General features: G+C 34.9%; 1 protein-coding gene and 1 long non-coding RNA gene across 2 annotated transcripts in view; one reads left to right on the top strand and one right to left on the bottom strand.

Moving 5' to 3' along the window:
- Window positions 1-6,354: 6,354 nt before the first annotated feature.
- On the bottom strand, window positions 6,355-22,383 carry LOC129525190 (uncharacterized). Its single transcript, XR_008669305.1, has 2 exons — window positions 22,261-22,383; window positions 6,355-6,945 (listed from the first exon to the last, which is right to left on the bottom strand). It is a non-coding gene; the product is annotated as an uncharacterized lncRNA (long non-coding RNA).
- Window positions 22,163-22,534, top strand: part of PHYHIPL (phytanoyl-CoA 2-hydroxylase interacting protein like) — a 70,121-nt gene continuing 69,749 nt past the window's right edge. Inside the window, exon 1 of the mRNA XM_019035263.3 lies at window positions 22,163-22,348. The gene's annotated coding sequence lies outside the window, so the exon portion shown is untranslated. The remainder of the gene's footprint in view (window positions 22,349-22,534) is intronic.

Here is a 22,534-nt window from a genome sequence, read left to right as displayed (position 1 = left end):
ACACATTATAAACCATATTCTTTTGGCATTCTCTCTGTGTGGGTGTCTGTATCTGTGTCCAAATTTTCCCTTTTTATAAAGATACCGATCATATTGGACTAGGGCCCATTCTAATGACCTCATCTTAACTTGATTATATCTGCAAAGACCTTATTGCCAAATAAGGCCAACCTTTTAAGATACCTGGGGTTAGGACTTCATGTGAATTTGTAGGAGACACAATTCAACTCATAACAGTGCTTAACTCCTACACTTACTTTCTCACAATGAGAAATTTCTGTTTTGTTTTTTGTGTTCTACCTAGTAGATTTATTTCTCAATCTACTTGAAGAATGAACAGTTTCTGAGTCATATTATCTTTCCTCCAACCAGTATTTTTTTTTTCTGGGCTTTCATGGTAAAAATCCATAGATTTTCCAAAAAGTAAAACTTCCAATTATTATTTACATTCTAATTCTTCCAAAGGGAATTTGCAGTTATTTACAAAATATACAGCACAAAGGACACACAAGATATATAAAATAATAAATGTGATGATAAAATAAGTATATAAATATAAATCTAGAAGCTTCTGTTTATTATACATGCCAAGTATATTGCATAGTAACTACAGGTGAGTTGCAAATATGGGTTAAAATAATTTAATAGTTTTAAGAACTTTCATGATTATAAAAGTGACATATGTTTATTGCAAAAATTTGAAAAATACAAAGAAGGCATTAATAGTATGGCATGTATCATCTATGTTATAACTGTATCAATCAGCTGTGTTATAACTATATCAATAGATAAACTGATTTTTTTAAATTTGGAAGTTAATATTACATACAATTTTGTAGGCTGCCTTTTTCATTTGTTATATTGTGAACATTATCCCATCATTCCATGGTTTATAAATATCATAATTTATTTAACTCATGTGATTTAAATTTTATTACAAATTAGTAGTTAAGGGCATTGTGATCTTTTTTAGATTTGACTAAAAGACTATAAAATCAGGAACTAGATGTTAAAACTCACTTTTACCCAAACAGAATAGGCAAAGTTGGTTATAATTTAGCAAGACTGCACTGAAAAATATAAATCACCAAAGACAGAGTTTCAATAGAATCTCATACAGCAAAGGGGCACCAATAAAATTTGAAAGACTCTCACTCTATTTAATTTGACAATAGCTTTCAGGACTATGTTGACCATAGTTACTCAGGTATTATGTTCAATAATTCCTTTTTCACTTTAATTATTCCATTTTACTATTAGAACTGTTTCTTATGAACAAGGTATTGCCTACTATTATTGTAAAAAAGTATAAAAGGTCTGAGATATCACCCTACTTACAAGCTAATAATCTGTTACTATTTCATGGATGCTGGCATAAGGTTCAAGATTCCTGGATCAGAAACAAAGGACTTTGCTACTTATGGCAAAGCTGTAGCCAGAGCCTCCTGTTGGTTTACTTTGGTTCCCCATCCTCTTCTAAGACCCACAGGGGTAATGCAAATGGGCCTAAATGGATGCCTTTAAGCAGTGGGCTGCATTGAAAAAAGGAACACAGCTTGAGGAATTTCCTTTTTTTGTTTTCTTTTGTTTGTTTGTTTTTTGAGATGGAGTCTTGCTCTGTCACCCAGACTGGAGTGCAGTGGTGTGATCTTCGCTCACTGCAACCTCCGTCTCCTGGGGTCAAGCGATTCCTCTGCCTCAGACTGCCGAGTAGCTGGGATCACAGGCGCGCGCCACCATGCCATGCTAATTTTTGTATTTTTAGTAGAGACGGGGTTTCACCATGTTGGCCAGGCTGGTCGTGAACTCCTGACCTCGTGATCTGCCCACCTTGGTCTCCCAAAGTGCTGGGATTACAGGTGTGAGCCACTGCACCCAGCCAATTTCCTACTTTTATAGTAGGGAGAAGTAAATCTTCTGCTCTTTGGGAAAAGATATCACCTCATCCTTCAGGGTTGCTCACTGCAACCACAATACTGAGATATGGCCTAGGTAAAATGAGGTCAGAGTCTTACATTCTTGGTGTATCATCAAGCAAGAAAATGCAGGAACCCTCATGACCCACAGGAGATTGCTCTTCCAACTATTTCCATTTTTCAGTCAAAAGCTCAACTCTCCAAATCTTGGTATTTATAAGACTGTTTTTTCCTTTTTTGGTTTAATATTTTGTTTAGTTTTTTACAGGCTTTTTAAAAGAGCAGTATTTTAAAGGTTCTCTTTACCCCTGTGTGTACATTTATCCAATCTACAGTTACCGAGTACCTATTATGTGAGACAACATGTTACATGCTAACCTAGCTTTGGTTTTGATTTTCATCTCTTCTATTTTCTCTCAAGAACTACTAGAGATGCAATATGATAGTTTTTCCTTGATATCTTCTAAAGTGTCTGAGTTTGTAGTTTTTCTTCATTCATTTTGTCCTTAAATTTGATCTAATTAAATTAGATCTTTTTAAAAAATGCATATTCTTCTTGGTCTTTCATTGCTTACTATTTCATGCTTTACCAAGAATCAATCATGCTAGCATAATAAACCACCATGAAGAAATAAACACCTGTTTTCTAATACTATCTGCATAGGCAGTTTTCACTTTTGTATCCTGTTTTTGTGCCAAAGTCACAACCTTCAAGTTGAAATCTAAATCCATCTGTGTTCCCCCTTAGTCTTCCAGTTTCTCTCCCAAGACTCCGAGTCATTAAAACTATGTTTGAGGTCTCTTCTGGCTCTCTCATTCCTCCTATGTAAATCTGTCTCCATGGAGGAGTTGGTAGTTTTAATGTACCTTGGCAACCTTGCTGATGTATCTTAGGTGCTCACTCCAGGAAGGAAGCACACATTCCAAATGGCAATTCGATTTCAGGCTATACGTGTCTAAGACCACACTCCACTTCTCATTAAGGAGCCACATATTACCCTATTTTTCTCTTCCTACATAAAGTGGTAACTTCCTGGCAAACACCAAGGATACCATCGTCTCCTTGTCTTAGTCTCTGAAGAAATATTGAGTCATCTTCAGAATGGACAGATTCACAATTTAATACAGAATTTTTCCTCCTCTTTCTACTCTAGGACAGGTCCTACTTCATGTTAACCTCTTAGTGCTGGTTTTGATTGCCTTTTATCTCCTTTTTTCTGACTTGTGTCTGATTTTGGGGGTATTATCCAAGAAGCCTTTATCCTGACACATTAACCAGAGTGTTGACAGACATTCCTCAATTCCTTCAGTTTATCCCCTAGCAATAAAGCTAGCTGGCATAAATATTTTGAATAGGAAAGCAAAAACGTAATATCCCTGCTAACAATTTAAACAGATTCCTCAAATTTATACCTATGAGTTTCAAGCCGAAATTCAGGTTCTTCCTGGAAGTTATTAGAGGAATGATTTGATGGGCTTGTTTTCTGGAGGTTAAAGATACTCCTTACAAAACATAGTCTTAACATTGCCTGGTCACTCTGCTTCGCTCCCAAAGAATCTGTTAGCATTAAAAAATAATTAAGTGGTTTAGCTAATTTTACCAGAATATCAAGTTCATTTTTTTCTAAGTAAACAAATAACTATATCACATGATACTTACTATTTAATGAATACTTACTGTGTGCCAGGAGCTTTAATTTATTTATCAAATTCTAGTATAGGTAGCTCTTAAATATATGCTATAAGTAGAAAATATACAATTCTAAGTTCTTTGAAATATTAAAATGGTACAGCTGGGAATCAACCCCAAGCAGTCTGATTCCAGATCTGTGTTCTTAATCTGATTATATATATATATATATAGAGAGAGAGAGAGACAGAGAGAGAGAGACAGAGAGAGAGAGTGTGTATATATACATATAATCTGATTATATATAAATATATATGAAATATATACACACATTATATATATACATAATTTGTATATATTATAGAAATTATGTATATACCCATACATACCAATTTGTATATATTTATTTTATATACATACATACTTAATTTGTATAATAACCCTGCAAGCTAGTTATCTACAATTTAAAAATTACAAAAGTTAGGAAGAGAGAAGTTAAATAAATTTCTCAAGGTCATCACCCATAAGTGGTAGATCTTGTGTTCAAACCCAAGCTTGACTGACTCTAAAGTTTCTTAACTTTTCACAAACCTCATTGCCTATTGTATAAATTCTCTTCACCCTAATTAAAGTTTGCCAAATAATACCATCATTGTATCAGTTATCTATTGACAAAATAATCTTACATAACAAACAACCACAAAACTTCAATGAATATAATTTTAAAAATGCATTTACCTCACATGTGTAGCACACTCTACATAGGCTGGGCTTGGTGGACTTTACCTGGGCTTGGTCATGCATCTGCACTCAGCAGTAGGTCAGATAGATAGAACTACTGATCCTGACTGTGCTCACTCATGTGTCTTAGAATTTGTTTGCTGTCAACTGATTTAAGCTGGTATTAGTTGCAACGATAGGGGCAACTTGGCTCTGCTTGCCCAGGTGTGTTTTCATAGTAATGGCAAAAGTCAAAAGAAAGAGTAAAAATATGGAAGGTCTCTTTCAACCTTCCACTTGTGTTATGTCTGCTAACATCCCACTGGTCAAAGCAAATCACTTAGCCGGGTCCAGGAAATCAGTGGGAGTATACTACAAACTTAAATGCCACAGAATGTGGATATATGAGGTGTAAAGAATTGGGGTCACTAATGCAATCAATGTATTGCATCCATCATCATTGGGACAAAGTAACAAAGTCACAGAATTATAAATTCAGCAGTATGTCAGAACTGGTTACTAAATTCTCAGATTTTTTTGAGCCAGTCGTTAAACCATTGGTAGCTTAAAATCAGCTCATCGTGGGAATATTTAAACAATAAAAACTAGCAAACACTACAAATCAGGGGTTTTTTAGAGTCAATTTACTGGTACAACACCATATGCATTTCAAAACTTTCAGTCTAATGCTTCTCCTATGTATAGAAAATTCCAAGTGATTGTGTGATCAAATTACATTTCCATTTTTCATCAAAGAAAATAATATAGGCATAATGATCAGGTTGCTGTTTTGCTTTCTTTTCCTTAGTTACCTTCTATATATTCAAATAGACCAAAATTAATTGTTCTAAACACAGATCATTTCATGAGCAGGTTCAGTAAGAACAGTAACTGAGTAAACATCATCAAGGAAATTACTTATGAGTCTAAAGATTCCAGTTTGCTATTTTTAAGGGTGTTTTAATTCTCATTCATTCTGTGTTTTCAGTAAATCTGCTGTAGATAATCCCAAGGGCAACAGTAGGGTACAGGGTATTTGGATTTTTTTCAGTAGACAGTTGAAGCTGTAAGTTAGACTGACCTATAATAATAGCTCATATGGGGAGTTCCTTCTATCACTCAAAAGATTTGAGCATAAGTGTATCTTTGCTTTGTGAAAAAGAAGATATAAATTTATTATATTTCAAATTGAAGTAAATGTATTTCACATAACCTGGAGTCTGATGAAGCTGGAGATGCAAAATATGTGACTCTTTATAACCTTTCAGCCAATTCCCCAAGTCTCTAGTCTCACATCACTGTCACCATAAAAAAAAATTACCAATGGGTCATGATTCTAGAAATTATGTAGCACTGGAAAGAGTTGAAAATGACTATGTATTGGTGTTTATCTTTCCTCAATGGGTAAGGAAAGTATAAAGTGATTCTTTTTTGTGAAAATTTTAACTATAGTAGTAAGCTGTGAAATTATATTTCTTTCTTATTAAATGAAGACACTGAATTTGAACATATACATACACATTCTTTCTCCTTCTCATATGTAGAAATTATTTCGGTTATTTTGTAAAATGTAAAGGTAAAGACTATCCCCAAAGCCAAACTGTTTCCATTCAAATCCAAGCTCTGTCACTTTGAGCAAGTATTGAAACTCTGTATGCTCATTTTCCTCATCTGTAAAATGTGGATTAAAATAGCATCTACTTCATAGGATTGTTAAGAGAGTTAACACATGTAAAGTATCTAGAACAAATACCTGTTCATTCTCAACAAATGTTGCCTGTCATTTCATGATACCCAAGCCATTTCCATTCAAGTCAGTTTTAAAAAATCAGTTTATTCAGAAAGCTTAATCATAGTAATTGTCATTTTTTTAAGATATTACTTTCTTAACAATTTGTGTGTCTTATTGGTACAGTTAAGGAGTGTGTAGACAAAGTCTGAGGAGGGTATGGACCAGTTTTATAGATACTGTCTAACACTGACATAACACATGATTTTCCAAACAGATTTGCAAGTAGCATCATTAGTCCATACCTATTTTGGTCTACCTCCAAGCACTGTCCAGGCTCAAGGCAAAAAAAAAAGTCATTTCATTCAATTTTGAAAGCCATGTATTTTAATCTATACAGAATCATAGGTTAAAAGGATCTAAGGAAAATACATATTTGTGTCACCTACATCTGTCACAACATGTATGTTATGATTAAAATATATATGTTGTGATTATAATACATATTATGTTATAATCAGCATATGATAGAATAGACCTAAGTGTACTTAATAATTACTTTTGTTCAGGTATTTTTTAACTAGAAAAAGTCATTAATGTGTTAGAAGTGTTAGAAATATTTATTTGTATTTTTATCTTTTAATAATTATAACTTCACACTAAAATCAAAGAAAAAGTATGAATTATGTCTCAATGTTATATATCTAGCAAAAGTCCAGAAGTCATAATGGAGAAAGAGAAGAGTGAATGGTTCTGATGATAATATATTAATTACTATAAAAGATGATTTTACAATTTTAGCTGGGCATAGTAGAGCACACCTGTAGTCCCAGCTACTCAGGAGGCTAAGGCAGAAGGATCACTTGAGCCCAGGAGTTCAAGGTTGTAGTGCATTATGATCATGCCTGCAAACTGCACTCTAGCTTGCACAATATAGCGAGAACTCATTTCTGAAAAAAAAAAATGGAAGAGGACTTTACAATTTTATAATGTACCAAGATACAAAGATTGTTTTATATTTTGTACACATGGAGCTTAATTATACTGAACAATTGGAAATTTAAGCTGCACATACAAATACATGCATAGCTCAATAATGAAAACCCACTAAGGTAAAAACTGGCAATTGAAAAGTTATATAAGGTCGTTTTGTTATACAGTGCTTGTGCGTAGAGCAAAATAGGTATGGAGTAATGATGCTACTTGCAAATCTGTTTGGGACCTGTGTTGTGTCAATGTTGGGCAGCTTCTATAAAACAGGTCCAGTTTGTTTCTCCAGGCTTTATTTGAAGACATGGGCAGAGAAGACAATTATTGAGGTTATACCATGGACATTGCTTGGTTTTAATTATTAGAAATATAATTCTTGTAATTATAGGAAACTAAGTCTCATACACTTTTGATATAAAAGTCACAGAATATACTGTAAGGAAGTTTTATTAAATAATTAATTTAATTAGTTAAAAATTGAAATTGATGGTATGATAGATAACCATTCAAAATCAAAAGAGCTGAATCAACATCCAGAAGCCTAGATTTTCAAACAATACTGCTAGACCAACCTGAGTGATTCTTATATTTATATAAAATAAGAAAGACTCTGAATTTCAGTCTTTAAAATACTATGGAGGTATTTATAGTACACATATGTACTTTCATTAAATTAAATGAAATTGAAGTTATCTGGTCTCATATTCATTATTGCTAAATGGCCATTGCATATAGAATACTCATCCTCCTTGCCCACTGAAAAAACCCAATCTTTGTCTGATATATCTACATAAAAAGGAAAAAAAAAGTATTTTTAGGGGTAAGATGAATGCTGTTGAGGATCCATCTACAGATTAAAATGGTTTACTCAGCAGCACGTTCAGTACAATGTAGAGCCTAGAAAGGTAACCTGATGGCACTTTAGTTTATTAGACTTGCAGCGCCCAGAACAAGTGTTTTATTCACATACATTTCCTTTAGCTGAAATTAATCTCGCCTTTCTTAGTGCTTGCACAGCACATGGCTTTCTTCCTCTCCTACAGCATTTGTTACATTTTCCTTATTCTAAGCTTTTTGTGCAAAAAGGTGAAGAATCAATATTTACGACTATCTTGATAAAAATGCTTATGTTTTTCTATTTATTTTCCCCTCCTTCCCATTTACTCTTCTCCTCTAAATTAATACTGTAAAGCACATGTTTACTACACAGAATGACAAGTTTAGCTCCATTGGTACCATTAAAAAACAAACAATATGGAAAATAGAAGAGTGACGTAGAATAAAGGAAGGATGTCATATTATATATATATTTTTGTCTAGATACTAGTAGGCAAGAAAACTGTCAACGTCTTTCTTTCTGACCAAAAAAGGTTTGGAGTGTGTACCATATCATAAAAAGCAGAGGCTAATATCCCCTCAATGGCAGTAGACTGTTATCCTTTCATGGGTAAATTCATTCTCAGAAGAAAGTCTTATATTTTTTCTGTGCCCTAGTACTTAATGCCTTACACGTAAAAAGCATTAATCTTTGTTAGATTGCATTAATCAAACCAATAGAGTTTAAATTTGTTAATTCTAGTCTTTAAGTCAATAATGCTGCATAGCAAACTGCAGACTATCTGTGGGCCACAACTATCCAAGTAAAGAAAAATTTTTCAGTTGATTTAGCTTTAGCTGTCTTCTTTGTAGCCTGTGGAGTACAGGGAGGGCAGATATATTTGGTCAAGGGGCCTAGGGTGAAGCTGAAAACTCTAAATTACCTTATAATTCAGACATAAAAACAATTCCACAAGTTTACCCTTTCAAATCATTTGGGAGCCATTATCTTTTAAAATTTATTTTAGATTTGGGGGTACATGTGCTTGTTTGTTACATGTGTATTACATGTATAACAGTGGGGGTTGGGCTTCCAGTGCACCCATCACCCAAATATTGGACATTGTACCCAGTAGGTAATTTTTCAACCCTCACTCCACCCCCTCTGGAGTCCCCAGAGTCTGTTTTCTCCATCTTTTTGTCCATTGTTTAGCTCCCACTTATAAGTGAGACCATGTGATATTTTATTTGTTGCCTCTGTGTTAGTTCATTTAGGATAATGGCCTCCGGCTCCATCCATGTTGCTGCAGAGGACATTATTTCATTCTTTTTTATGACTATTTAGTATTCTATGGTGTGTATATACCACATTTTCTTTATCCAAACAACTATTGGTTAACCTTTAGGTTGGCTCCATGACTTTGCTAATGTAAATAGTGCTGCAATGAATATGTGAGTGCAGGTATACTTTTTAAATGATTTCTTTTCCTTTGCATGGTTACCTAGTAGTGGGATTGCTGGGTTGATTGGTGGTTCTCTTTTTAGTTCTTTGAGATATCTCCATACTGTTTTTCATAGAGATTGAACTAATTTAAATTCCCACAAACAATACATGAGCATTCTCTTTATCCATGTCAACATCTGTTGTTGTTGTCTTTTTTTATTTTTTAATAAATACCATTTTGACTAATTTGAGATGATAGTTCAGTGTGGTTTTAATTTGCATTTTTCTGATAATTAGTGATGTTGAGCATTTTTTCATGTGTTGGCTGCTTGTATTTCTTCTTTTGAGAAATGTCTGTTCATGTACTTGGCCTAGTTTTCAATGGAGTTATTTTTTTCTTGTTGAGTTGTTTGAATTCCTTGTAGATTTTGGATATTAATATTTTGTTGGGGGCATAATTTGTAAATATTTTCTCCCATCCTGTAGGTTGTCTGTTTATTCCATTGATTGTTTCCTTTACTGTGGAGAAACTTTTTAGTTCAATTAAGTCCTATTTGTCTGTTTTTAATTTTTCTGCATTTGCTTTTGGGGTCTTTGTCATAAATACTTTTCCTAGGCTGACATCCAAAAGAGTTTTCCCAAGTTTTCTTCTGGCATTTTTATAGTTCCAGGTCTTACACTTAGGTCTTTAATCCATGTTGAGTTAATTTTTGTATATGGTGAAAGATAGGGGTTCAGTTTCATTTTTCTGCCTATGGCTAGCCAGTTTTCCCAGTACCATTTATGGAATATGGTGTCTTTTCTCCATTGTTTACTTTTGTCAATTTTATTGAAGATCAATTTGCTGTAGGTATGTGGTGGGAGCCATTATTTTGACAAAGGCACTGAGGCTTTAGCAGTAAGAAAGAAAAGAGCCTTGAAATGAAACATATAAATCTATCTAAGAGGTGGCAGCAAAAACAATCAATGATAGATTTTGGCTTATATGGATTTTGCTGCTCATCTATAAGAAGGTAAGACCAGTGTCAGTTATACTATCTACTATGGTAGATTCACAGCCTCTTATGATGACATGGGGTAAAGTCATAATGAGTGGTATATTAGGAAACTAGAGTGACTTCAACAAGACACGTAAAAATATTTTAGAAGTGTAAAACAAATTAAATGCTTGATTTGTATATGTGACATCAGACAAACTGGTTTGGCTGAATACATACTGATATATTTTCTAAAATAAACATGTGTTTGGGGTTCTATATATAAAGACACCCTTAAGAGACAGAATATGTGAGGTGACTAATGAGGGCCTATAATGGTTCTATTGAGTATCATATTTATTTTGTATTGTTCTCTTTTCCTGCCTCCATCCACCCACAAGGGCATTTGGCTATTATGGGACAAGAAATAAAAAAGAAAAATAAGTAGAAAGAGTGATTTATCCATGAATGTAAGACAGTAAAATAATATGAAACAAAAACCAGGGCAATGGAATGTAATATGTAGCAAGAATGAACTAAATGTGCATGGTCTATCTCTAAAGCTCAATTTTGCCAGGCAATGGCTTAGAATTTAATTTTGAATTAGTCTGGTTCCTTGGAGTATTAGGACCTTTTCTGTAGGCTTAGTGTCCATGTGGTGTCTCGGTAGACTTAGCTTGTTTGTCTATGTATAATTAAGGCCCCTTTATTCTTCAGTTTTATATCTTAATCAAATCACTATTTTTAGCTGCACAACATTTTTGTGAAGGAAAAATTAAATGCAATATAGAAATGTTCTGTAATAAGAGAACTATCAAATGTGGGACCAAAGAAATAATCTCCTTTATCACTACTACAAGCATCAACTAAATCCATGCAAAGTTCTAAGTTTTGCTCTGTGAACATCTGAACTAAGGTTTATTTGTTGCATTTCATGGACTGTCAACATCTTCTACACCATGAAAGATTACCCCATGATCTGTCTCACAAAATGTGTGAATCCATAGATACTGTGTGGATATATGACACTTATCATAAATAGAAAATCTTATTATCAAGCTTCATGACAATTCCTGATTTAAATGTGTAAGTAATCATAGAGTAACCAAGAGACTATATAAAATGTAACTACAATGCAGCAGTTATTTCATTTGCAGTGTTATGCATAATTAGCTTTAATATCATTCATGATCTGTAAAAATGAGACCTGTAGGCATTTTTTTCAGCTTAGAAGTACAAAACTTCAAGAAGGCTGTTGTAAGGAATAATAAATAAAAGTAATTATGAAGAAATTTATGAATATGAATAGCCATACACTCAAATGTAATCAAAGATCATTTTTGAATGTGAATAAACTGGTAATTTATTTATAAGTACTTACTTGCAATCAAACAGTTCAGATGGCTATAGAACAGCTCTATTGTGATCAGACCACCCAAGTTATAATGTTTTTAGTTCTGGACATCATATTTTAAGAGGCAAATACATATATATCTATATATAGAGATATATATACATATATATATATATACGTACATGGCTGTCACGTGACAAAGAATTAACTGTTCTCTGTGTTTTTGAGACAAGGAAACATTGACAGTGGGAAGAAGTTTTTGGTTCCATATAATGAGACTACTAGAGTTCACTGTAGATAGAATAGGCTACCTCAAGAGGAAATACTTTTCTAGTTGCTAGACATATTGACATACATACAACTTGGCTTAGCTATTGTGGAGAAGTTTCATACATATGAATGGCAGTGGTAAAAGAAATCTTCCACTCTTGAGAGCATTTGACAGCTTTACGAAAATTATATGTGACTATAAACACAAATTGGAACAATAAAGTCTCATTTGTGTGTCCTAATAATGGGAACCTTTATTAAGAATAGCAGAAGGTCATGCCATTGTCTCTAGGTATCCATAGGAAATTGGTTTCAGGACCCCCTGAGGATATCAAAATCCACAAATGATCAAGTCTCTGATACAACATGGGGTAGTACTTGTGTAAAACCTATTGCACAGACTCCCGTGTATTTTAAATCATCTCTAGATTACTTATAATACCTACCATGATAGAAAAAAGTCTGTTTGTACATATTCAGTACAGTTGAAACCATCTATTTGAAAAAAATATTTTCATTTATGGTTGCTTGAATCCACCAATGTAGAACCCACAGTTACAGAAGGCCAACTGTAGTCTTCTGTCTCCATGGCCCTCACTATTGCTACATTTTAATTGAAATTCCTCCCATGATTAGCTAGTGAGCTATATAATGCGGTCTCCCTTGCTAAGAATAGTTAACCAGAAACAACTCCATTTATATGCAGTCTAAGAAAACAGCAGTCATTTGGAGAAGAGTAAGATGATGGCAAGGACAGTGTTTCTCATTGTATCGTAACAAGAAACCTAATGGCTACTCAATAAGCTACATCAACTTCACACATATATACACATATACATCCATGCATACATAGTATTGAATCATCATTCAGTAGGTGTTATTGGCAGACTAATCTCTTTAATAAGCTTCTACTCACTCTGAAGTTTCTCTCATCATGAATCTTGAAGCAGGCCTACTTTGAATGGAATCTGGAAAGTTTAACTCCAATTGAATGCAGTGTGGTAGTTCTGTTTACACAAATAATACAGAGAAAGTCTCCAGGCAAGATGTGGCTGTTAAATTAGCCTTTCTTATCAAACTAATGAGTGTATGGCAGATGTGAGATACATAACATCACCACTGTTACAGTACAAATTAAGAGTGGGTTGGGGAATGTACAGAAAAATGAAAAGGCTTTTCAAAATCCTATAGACATTTGTTTTAGCTTAGAAAGAACTCTGGGAAACTAAAATGTGTTCATCATTATAAAAGTCACAGCTTTAATTCTGCTGAGATAAAAATCCTTGAGAAAAACCCATCAGGAAATTTCTGTGGTTATATTTAAGGAGATACTAACTAAATTAGGGTTTCAAAAGAGCAGTTTTGAACTGCATGCCAGAGAAATAGACTAGAGGTCCTGTTTGTCAGTAATGTAAAGAGCTAAGAGGATTAATTTTAGCCTGGCGGAAAACTCAAAACTAGAAAGATATATCTGTGAAGGCAAGAACAACCTGGAACATGGGGCAAACTAATTGTGTCTATATCCTTATAGCTCTGCTCACTGTATAGTTTATTTCCAAGATTACCTGACAAGGTACTTAGGGAGGGCTGTGTACTTGAACACAGTTTGAGAATGCTTCACTCTAATAGATAGTGAATAGGAGGGGCAGGACCAGAGAGGAGAAGAAGAGAAAAACTCCCAGAGTGGTTGTCTGTAGAGAGGTTCTTTCTTCTCTATCCTTCCCAAGATTTCTTACCCCAGCCCCCTCAACACTAACTCCTTCAAATTTTGACTACTGTCAGCGAGGATATTCCAAGACAGGTTACTCTGAGAGCCATTTTTAATTTAGCTTTGTTTATTCACAAACATAAAACAGCAACAACTAAAGTTGTTGCTTTCTTTCTTAAGGATAATCTGTGTAAAACTGGAAACTAACAATTGTGTTTTAAACACTGGGAAAGTCTACACAATATATTTTTCTTCCTGTGCCATATGATACTGTACTATACTATTAATATTTATAGTATATACATGTCAGTATTATGACAATTTAATCTTTTAAAATATCAAAAAAAAGAAAGGACCACTAATGTTTGTGATTTTTTTTTTACAATCTCAGAAACACAGTAGCATAACATCACTCTCTCAAGTCCATTTTCTTTCCATACCCAGTTAAACTATCCTGGTTTATAATCTTACAGTTTCTTGCTGGAATGATAATAATCTCTCCTAAACTCTAGCCTTCTTTCAATTCTACTCACTCTATGAGACATAGGCAGATTAATCTTCATATTACTGCTTTGTAATTGTCACATACCTGCCTTAAAAGCTTCGGTAGCTCAGTATTAACTACAGTACACAAATAGCCATTGTAACTTATTGAGCAAGTTCTGATTAACAAAGTGTTTTAGTGGGTTGGTCTTAGAAGCAGCATAAAGAGAGGTAGGAAGACTATATACATGGTAATTTCAATAATGTTAAAATCATGAGAATATGGCAGTAGTGTTACTAATTCAGAAAAAGGCACATATCCAAGAAACAGTGAAAAATTGTAATGATTTTGATGATTGTTTGATTTAAAGAGAAAAAGAGAAAATCAGAAAGTTGAGTAATATAAGCTAAGAAGATACTGCTCCCAGTAACTATAATGAGTGAAATTAGAAAAAGAAATTAGTTTGGGGAAGTAATTGATTAATTAGAAATGATTATGGGAATGCAAATAAAAATTTTCATTAGACAGTCAGAAATAGGGCAATGGCTTTTGTTTAGAGATAGGGAGTTGAGACAGGAATCTGACAATAAAGGTAAGAATTTAAACATTAAGAGGAAATTAAAATTCATGAGAATTCATGAATTCTCAGAGGAAATAGTTTTAAACAGAAAAGAACATAATGTCAAAGGTTGAACTTTAAAGTACACCTACACTCGAGGGGGGTAGCATAGAAGCTAGAGTTGATAAACAGGAAGCACACATATCAGAAGAGATCCAGTAGAGTTTAGCACTACAGAAGTTCAGCAGAAATAAACTGCTGAAATATCAAAGAGGATGCAGATGATAAAAGGCCTTTACATTTGGTGATATGAAAATCTTACCAAATCCAAATGACATTTGAAGAGTAATCAGGGTGCTGAAGATTGCTGATACATTGTATGAGGATAAAAAGTAAATGGAAGCAATGAATAACACGTTTATAGCACTTCACATTTTATAATGGGCCCCTTCCATACATTAGAATATTCAAATTGGACAATAACTGGTTCAAGTAAGTAGTTTTTAAAATCAAGGAGATTTGGCAATGTAAAAAGAGAAAGAAAAGAGAGTCCGGAGAAAGAGAAAGACTGAAGAAGCTAGAGGGGAGAAAAATAGGAAGCTATGTCTATCCTGCAGTACATAGGCACTGAATGAAGAGCACAGATTAGGGAAGGAGAAGTGACAAGTTACCGGAACCTACTGAGCTAAAGATAAGAGCAAATGAGCAACTTCATGCTGCCTTCATTTTTCCCCCCAGGAAAGAAAGGGTGGGATCATTTTAAATTTTAAAAAATATTTTGACTGATAAAAATTACATGTATTTAGGATATACCTTTGGGTATATACACAACAGAGGGATTGTTGGATCATATGTTCTATTTTTAATTTTCGGAGGAACCCTCATACTGTTTTCTACAATGGCTGTACTAATTCATATTCTCACCAACAATGTGCAAGGGTTTTCTTTGCTCCACAGCCTCTCCAACACTTGTTATCTTTTGTCTTGTCAATTAATAGCTCTTTTAACAGGTGTGAGGTAATATATTATTGTTTTAATTTAGATTTTTCTGACATTTAGTGATTTTGAGCATTTTTCATATACCTGTTGAACATTGGTACGTCTTCTTTTGACAAATGTCTATTTAAATCGGGCTGTTTTCATAAATCGAGACTGTTTCCAATTGAGTTGTTTGCGTTTGTTATATATTTTGGTTAGTAGCCCCTTATAGGATGTATGGTCTGCAAACAATTTTTCCCCATTCCATAGGTTGTCTCTTCATTCTGTTTATTGTTTTCTTGGCTCTGCAGAAGCCTTTTAGTTTAATGTAATTTCATTTGTCTATTTTTGCTTTTGCTGTTTGTGTCTTTGGGTTTATGTCCCCCCCTCCCCAATTACCAATGTCATGAAGCTTTTCCCGTTTCCTCCTATTAGTTTTATAGTTTCAGGTATTTAAGTATTTAACTCATTTTTAGTTGATTTTTCTATGGTGTGAAATAAAGGTCTAATTTCATTTTTCCACATGTGGATATCCAGTTACCCCAAAACCATTTATTGAGGAGACTGTCCTTTCCTTATTGTGTGTTCTTGGCACCTTTGTCAAAAATCAGTTGACTAAATACATGGATTTATTTTGGGTCTCTATTCTGTTCCACTGGTCTATGTGTCCATTTAATGCCAGTAACATGCTGCTTTAATTACTCTAACTTTGTAATATAGTTTGAAATCAGGAACTGTGATGCCTCTGGCTTCGTTGTTGCTCAAGACTACTTTAGCTCTTCAGTTTGTGTGTGTGTGTGTGTGGTTTCATGTAAATTTTAGGATTGCTTTTTCTATTTCTGTGAAACACCTTTGGAATTTTGATAGAGATTGCATTGAGTCTGTAGATTGCTTTGGACAGTGTGGATATTTTAACACTATTAATCTTTCCAATCTATCAAGGTGGGATATCTTTCCATTTACTTGTGTATTTTACAATTTGTTCTATCAATATTTTACAGTTTTCATTGTACAGATCTTTCATATCATCGGTTTAACTTACTTTAGGTATTTTATTATTTTTGATGCTATTGTAAATGGAATTGTTTTCTTGATTTTCAAATAGTTTGCTGTTTTGTTGCTGTTGTATAAAAACATCACTGATTTTTGTATGCTAACTTTGCATCCTGCAACTTTACTGAATTTGTAAGTTCTAAGAGTTTTTTGGTGGAGTCTTTATGATTTTCTATATATAAGTTCATGTCATCTGCAAACAGAGATAATTTTTCTTCCTTTCCTATTTGCATGCCTTTTTTCATTTTCTTGCCTAATTGTTCTGGCTAGGATTTCCAGTAATATGTTGAATAGAAGTGGTGGGAATGGGCATTCTTATTTTATTCTTGATCTTAGAAGAAAAGCTTTCAATTTTTTTTTTTTTTTTTTTTTTTTGCAACGGAGTCTCGCTCTGTTGCCCAGGCTAGAGTGCAGTGGCGTGATCTCAGATCACTGCAAGCTTCGCCTTCTGGGTTCAGGAGCCATTCTCCTGCCTCAGCCTCCTGAGTAGCTGGGACTACAGGTGTCCACCACCACGTCCAGCTAATTTCTTGTATTTTTAGTAGAGACGGGGTTTCACCGTGTTAGCCAGGATGGTCTCGATCTCCTGGCCTTGTGATCCACTCACCTCGGCCTCCCAAAGTGCTGGGATTACAGGCATGAACCACCACAAGCTTTCAATTTTTCACCATTAAGCATGATACTAGCTGTGGGCTTGCCATACATAGTCTTTACTGTGTTGAGATGCATTCCTTCAATGCCTAATTTGTTAACGGTTTTTATCTTGAAAAGATGTTAAACATTGTTGAATTCCTTTTCTGCATTTACTGATATGATCATATGGTTTTTGTCCTATAGTCTGTTAATATGGTATATCATATTTATTTATTTGTATGTTAAATCATCCTTGTGTTTTAAAATCCTCAATACATTAAACCATATACTCTAAATATGAAAGTTCTCAGTTTTTAAGAAGTTATGAAACTATTTCCATAAATTTGTACTGTAAAATTAACCAAATATGCTTTCTTAATGTCGTTTTGGTGTCCTACAGTAATAATATCCTAACTTTTGGGGGTGCTTTATAGTTCATAATAATACTTTTATATGCATTATGTCACTTGATCTTCACAAGTCTCAATACTTCTTGAGTCAGGACAAACAATTTAGAATATTTGGATTGCTTTCAACTGTGTTTTTGTTGATTATGAGTTTTCCTTTGCCCTTCCATTTACAATAGGGCTTAGGAAAAGTTTCCATAGTGTTATGAGAGGAAATAAGATGCACTCATTTATTATGCATTTTGTGGAGTTTGTTTCTGTTTGGTTTTGGTTCTTGGCACCCTCTGCGTAGTCATAAAATCCTTAGTTGTGCCAGGGGTTGTGGGTCATTTTATTATGAATAAGATAGACCTATGGACTAGCCTACCAAAAGGACTGTGTAGCCTACTTTGATAAAATCCTAGGCTAGCTGGAGCAATATAACTAAATACATTCGAAGTATCGGAGTTCACTAAAATAATTCAGCAAATTGTCCTAAGTATCTTCTCTTTGCAAATACTATAATATGTGCTTAAAATTTACAGTATCACAGGAGAAATAAGAAATGTTCACAGAAGAGATACAGGACTTTTATGTCTTTGCAAGCTCAGAATATGTGAGCAGAGCGATATTATTCTCAAAAAAACTAATGGGCTCCTGGGCTGCATTACAAGATGTCTGGCACACACAACAAAGATGGTGTTATTCTACTGTGCTTTCTTTTATATTCTTATTATATTTCCACACCTGGTGTGTTTACCTACGGACTCAGAAAAATTGGAGTTATCTAGAAGAGAGTGTGTAGAGTGACAGAGGGACTCAAAACAATGGGATATCACAAACATTTGCAAAAACCTTGAGTATTTAGGCAGATATTTGAATATATATGTATAATAGGAAGGATTATTATTCTGTATCACGAACAAATGGGAAAATTAAGGCCTTTGTAGTGCTCTCATAGGAGATATGTTTGGGCTCAGAATGAGAAAGACTTTGGATAACTTCATGAGGATTTTAATTTAATATTTATTAGGAGATAAATAACTTCTTGTCAAGGGCTTTGACATTGGATAAGGTATTGAATTAGATATATTTAAGTCCCTAAAATTTGATTCTGATTCTTCATGTACATTAATAACTTATAAATCATAACATGATGTCTGTAACAGAACTATAAAGCCCCACAGAAATACAACATAAAGGTTTTTGACAGAGGGAATCATTTCAAAAGAATGTAGCATACGAGTTGGGGCTCGGATGATTGGTAGGATTTTGATTGTAATAGCAGACATCTCAAGCTAACGATTAAGTGATGTTGAGTGTATGGGGATTGCAACTACACTGCAATTTAGGTACAAAAAGGTAGAATTTTCATTTTGTCTAAACTGATTCGATCATCTTCATGAAATCTCAGTCACTGACAAACGGGAGGGGAAATAATGTGTTTTTAATCTAACCCAGAAACCTGGGTTCATTCAGTATTTTAAGCAGTTCCCTGAAGTTCAAGTTCATTACGTTAAGACCCTCAGTCTCGTAAGATTTCCACCTTTCCCCTACATCCTATTTTAGATAGTATCTGGAAATATCAGATAGCCCTAGATACCATTACCTGAGGCATTGGGACAAAGGGTCATTGGGTTTGAACAGGTCCTTCTGCCTCCTGTGGTCTCTGAGGTGACATTCCTCATATGTCTAGTTGCTTCTGGTCTTTCACTTGAAGTTGGTAGCTAGAGAAACTCATGGTCTGTGCTTCAGGGCCTTGCGGCCATCTCTGACGGATGGGTCTCATCTTTTTGGTACTTTAGACATCCCTGGTCTAGAAGGTCCACTCCATAGCCTTTGCTAAAGTGTCACCTTGCTCTTTTAACAAAAAACTTCAGGGAAGATTGGATAGCTCTCAACTCAACCACGTTCTGAGTACTGTTGGAGCCAAGAGAACACTTCCACTTAGCCGTCTGAAGGTTAGGTGAAAATTACTGACAAGAGGCATATTAATAGGAGAAAAGGCATACAAATTTATTTGATCATAGCTTTACATGAATTCTGAACACCACATTTCCAACAGAAGCCTTCAGAATGAAGACCAAAGACACAGGGAAAATTGACCATTTTAATCCTTAGGTTCAACAAGGTATGAACAGTCATGAAGAAATATGACTGGACAAAAGGGATATGACCTAATACTAATAGATTGGGTAGGGAAACCCAGAAAGGCCTGTCTGTCTAGATTCTTCTTGACCTGTCTGAGCATGCACTTCTTTCTTTTGGCTATGTGGCAGGGCCCTCTCTGGAATGAGGATCTTATGACCTTCAGTTAAACAAGGTAGGTAAGATAATTTCTTTATGGCCAGTTTTTACACAGAAAAGCAGAAGAAAAGTTAGAGTAATATTTTCAGATTTTATGGCTGGCTTTGGGGAAAAGGAATTGTGGTTTCTATAACCCATGTTGGGGAACAGGGATTCTAGTTTCTTATAGCTAGCCTCAGGGGAAAATGAGACTGAGAGGCTGAAGGTCAGAAGATGAGAGGAAAAACTTTTACTTCTGAGGCCTTTTTTTTTTTTTTTTTTTTTTTTTTTTTTTTGTGGAGGAGGGGACTATTGTTTTCTGAGTCTCAACAGTACATAGAAACTTACAGCACTCTGGAAAGTCAATGCCTACCCTGTCTCCGCCCTGCTCAAGGTTACTGGAATGTGGTTCCTGCTCAGCCTGATATATTCCCAGATATCTGAGAATTGGGAAAGTAATTTCTCTGTCCTTGAGTTTTCCCACACCAATCTGGATATTTCTAAAGCCACAACCCCTCACCCTACATCTTCAGGGTGGGAACAGTAAAAATGTTTCTGGTTGTCTTTCTTGAGCTCTTCTACCCCTTTCCCGTAATTCTCCAAGCCAAAGGAATAGGATTTTCTTCTACTTTACCTACTTCATAGCCACCACCTTCCTTATATCAATCTCTGACTAAATCCTTCATACTGAACTAAGATACCTTGTCTTTACTATGGGAGAAACCCTATCATTTGGTCCACCAGGCCTAGCCTTGATATGTTGAACCATAAACAAATTTACATTTTATGTCTTGACAATGCCTCGATTTGAAGCCTAAAAACTCGATTTAAAAAATCCTATATTTAATATCGAAAGTTAAATAGTAAATATTTCTTTTGTATTTTTTATACAAGAATCCAAATCCTCAGCAGAAAGGTGCCTTGGATTGATTAAGTTGTATACCCAGAAAGTGACATTAATACACTTCTTGAAACATTACCCTTTCCGATTACACAAATATTCTAGCTGACAAATCTGATCATGCTAATTACCTATTTAAAGCCTTTTTAATAATTTCTCATTCCCTTAAGATAAAATCATTTTGGAGATCTTCCTGACCATCTAACCTAGGTTATAAACCTCGTGTGTGCTTCTACAAGCTCCCATACTTCCTCTTTCTTAACACCCATCCTACTTTTACTTTTTCAATATATATCTTTCTTGATAAATTTGAACTCCAAATTTTCAACACATAGCACAGTGTCCTGGACATAGGTACTTCATAAATATTTGCATGAGTTTGAATTAAATGCATGTCGTATTTCTTACTTGAAAATCAGTAAATCGTTATTCTAGTTTACACAGTTCCTTTTTTTTGAGATTTATAAATTTGAGACTACTCTAAAAAATGAACCCACTGTTGGGCTTACAATACCAATTTCTAGTCCTACAGAGCCAGGCTTTCGAACACAGAAAATTCACCAGTAAGTACTTTCTTGTCATATCCTTTGACAGGTAATAATTTACCCTCGCCTTGGGGACACCCCTACCTTAAGACAAGAATTCTTTCAAACTTCAAAAACATCCATCTTCATTAATAAGTTCATAATGAAGACTTTTCACTTTAAGATGCCTAATTATCTTTCACAGATATTTATGAAATTTCAATTGTGCCAAGATTTTTCACAGGCTTATTTTACTTTAAGCTGGTCCTTCCATTTATTGAAGCTTTAATTAATTAGACTTCATCATGTTATAGCTAAATGGATGTGACTAGAAAGAGCAGCATACAGACATCTATGTGCAAACTGTTACTTGTTGGTTAACATTTATGTTTGAAATGGAAAATCAATAAAAGGGAACTTATATTAATTTATAAGCACATTAAGAAAAGAGGGGACAGACACTATTTTTGATCCCGAGATAGCAACAAAACTAAAAACTATTCCAAAGAAGCAAACGGGAACAGAGGTCAATAGGCTGTGACCTCTATTTTATGTTTAAAACGTTTGCACATCCACTAAGTGCACTGCAGAATCTTAAATGCAATTAAAAGCAATGGGCATACAAGTTATAGGGTAGCTTGAGGAAGCACAAGTCAATCTTCATTAGCTATTGTAGCAAAGATTCCTTCCAAATCCATGGGAGCAGGTGCTGTTTATACTCCCTTCATTGACGCCCAGAACAATGGCACAGGGTGAGCATTGAATACTTATTTGCTACGCGCATGAATGAATGAAGCTACGCGGCGAAGGCAGACTGCGTGGCTGCTGGTCCCGTGGCTGCTGGCCCCGCAGCATGTCTGCCGCCTTTTCAGCAGGCTTGCCGCATCTCCTCATTCCCTCACCTTTCTGGCAGTAAGGAGTTCCCACGTTTGCCCCGCTTCAGGGTCGTGGACTGGCAAAATGCTGTCTCTAAACCCCTCCACGCCTCAGGTAATCCGCTCATTTCTCACACAGACGCAGCTGTTTCCGAGGAATGTCCGGCCGAGCCCGCAGGGTGCGGGCAGCGAGTATCCTGGGACCTTCAGGGGAGGAGGTGGCTCCCACACCCCAATACCGTACAGAGAGTCCGAAGAGTCCGGGCCCTTATTTTTCCAATTCTTGGTAAACAACAAACAT

Source organism: Gorilla gorilla, chromosome 8 (assembly GCF_029281585.2).
Source record: "Gorilla gorilla gorilla isolate KB3781 chromosome 8, NHGRI_mGorGor1-v2.1_pri, whole genome shotgun sequence".
NCBI lineage: Eukaryota > Metazoa > Chordata > Mammalia > Primates > Hominidae > Gorilla > Gorilla gorilla.
This window is presented reverse-complemented; position numbering and strand designations above follow the sequence as displayed.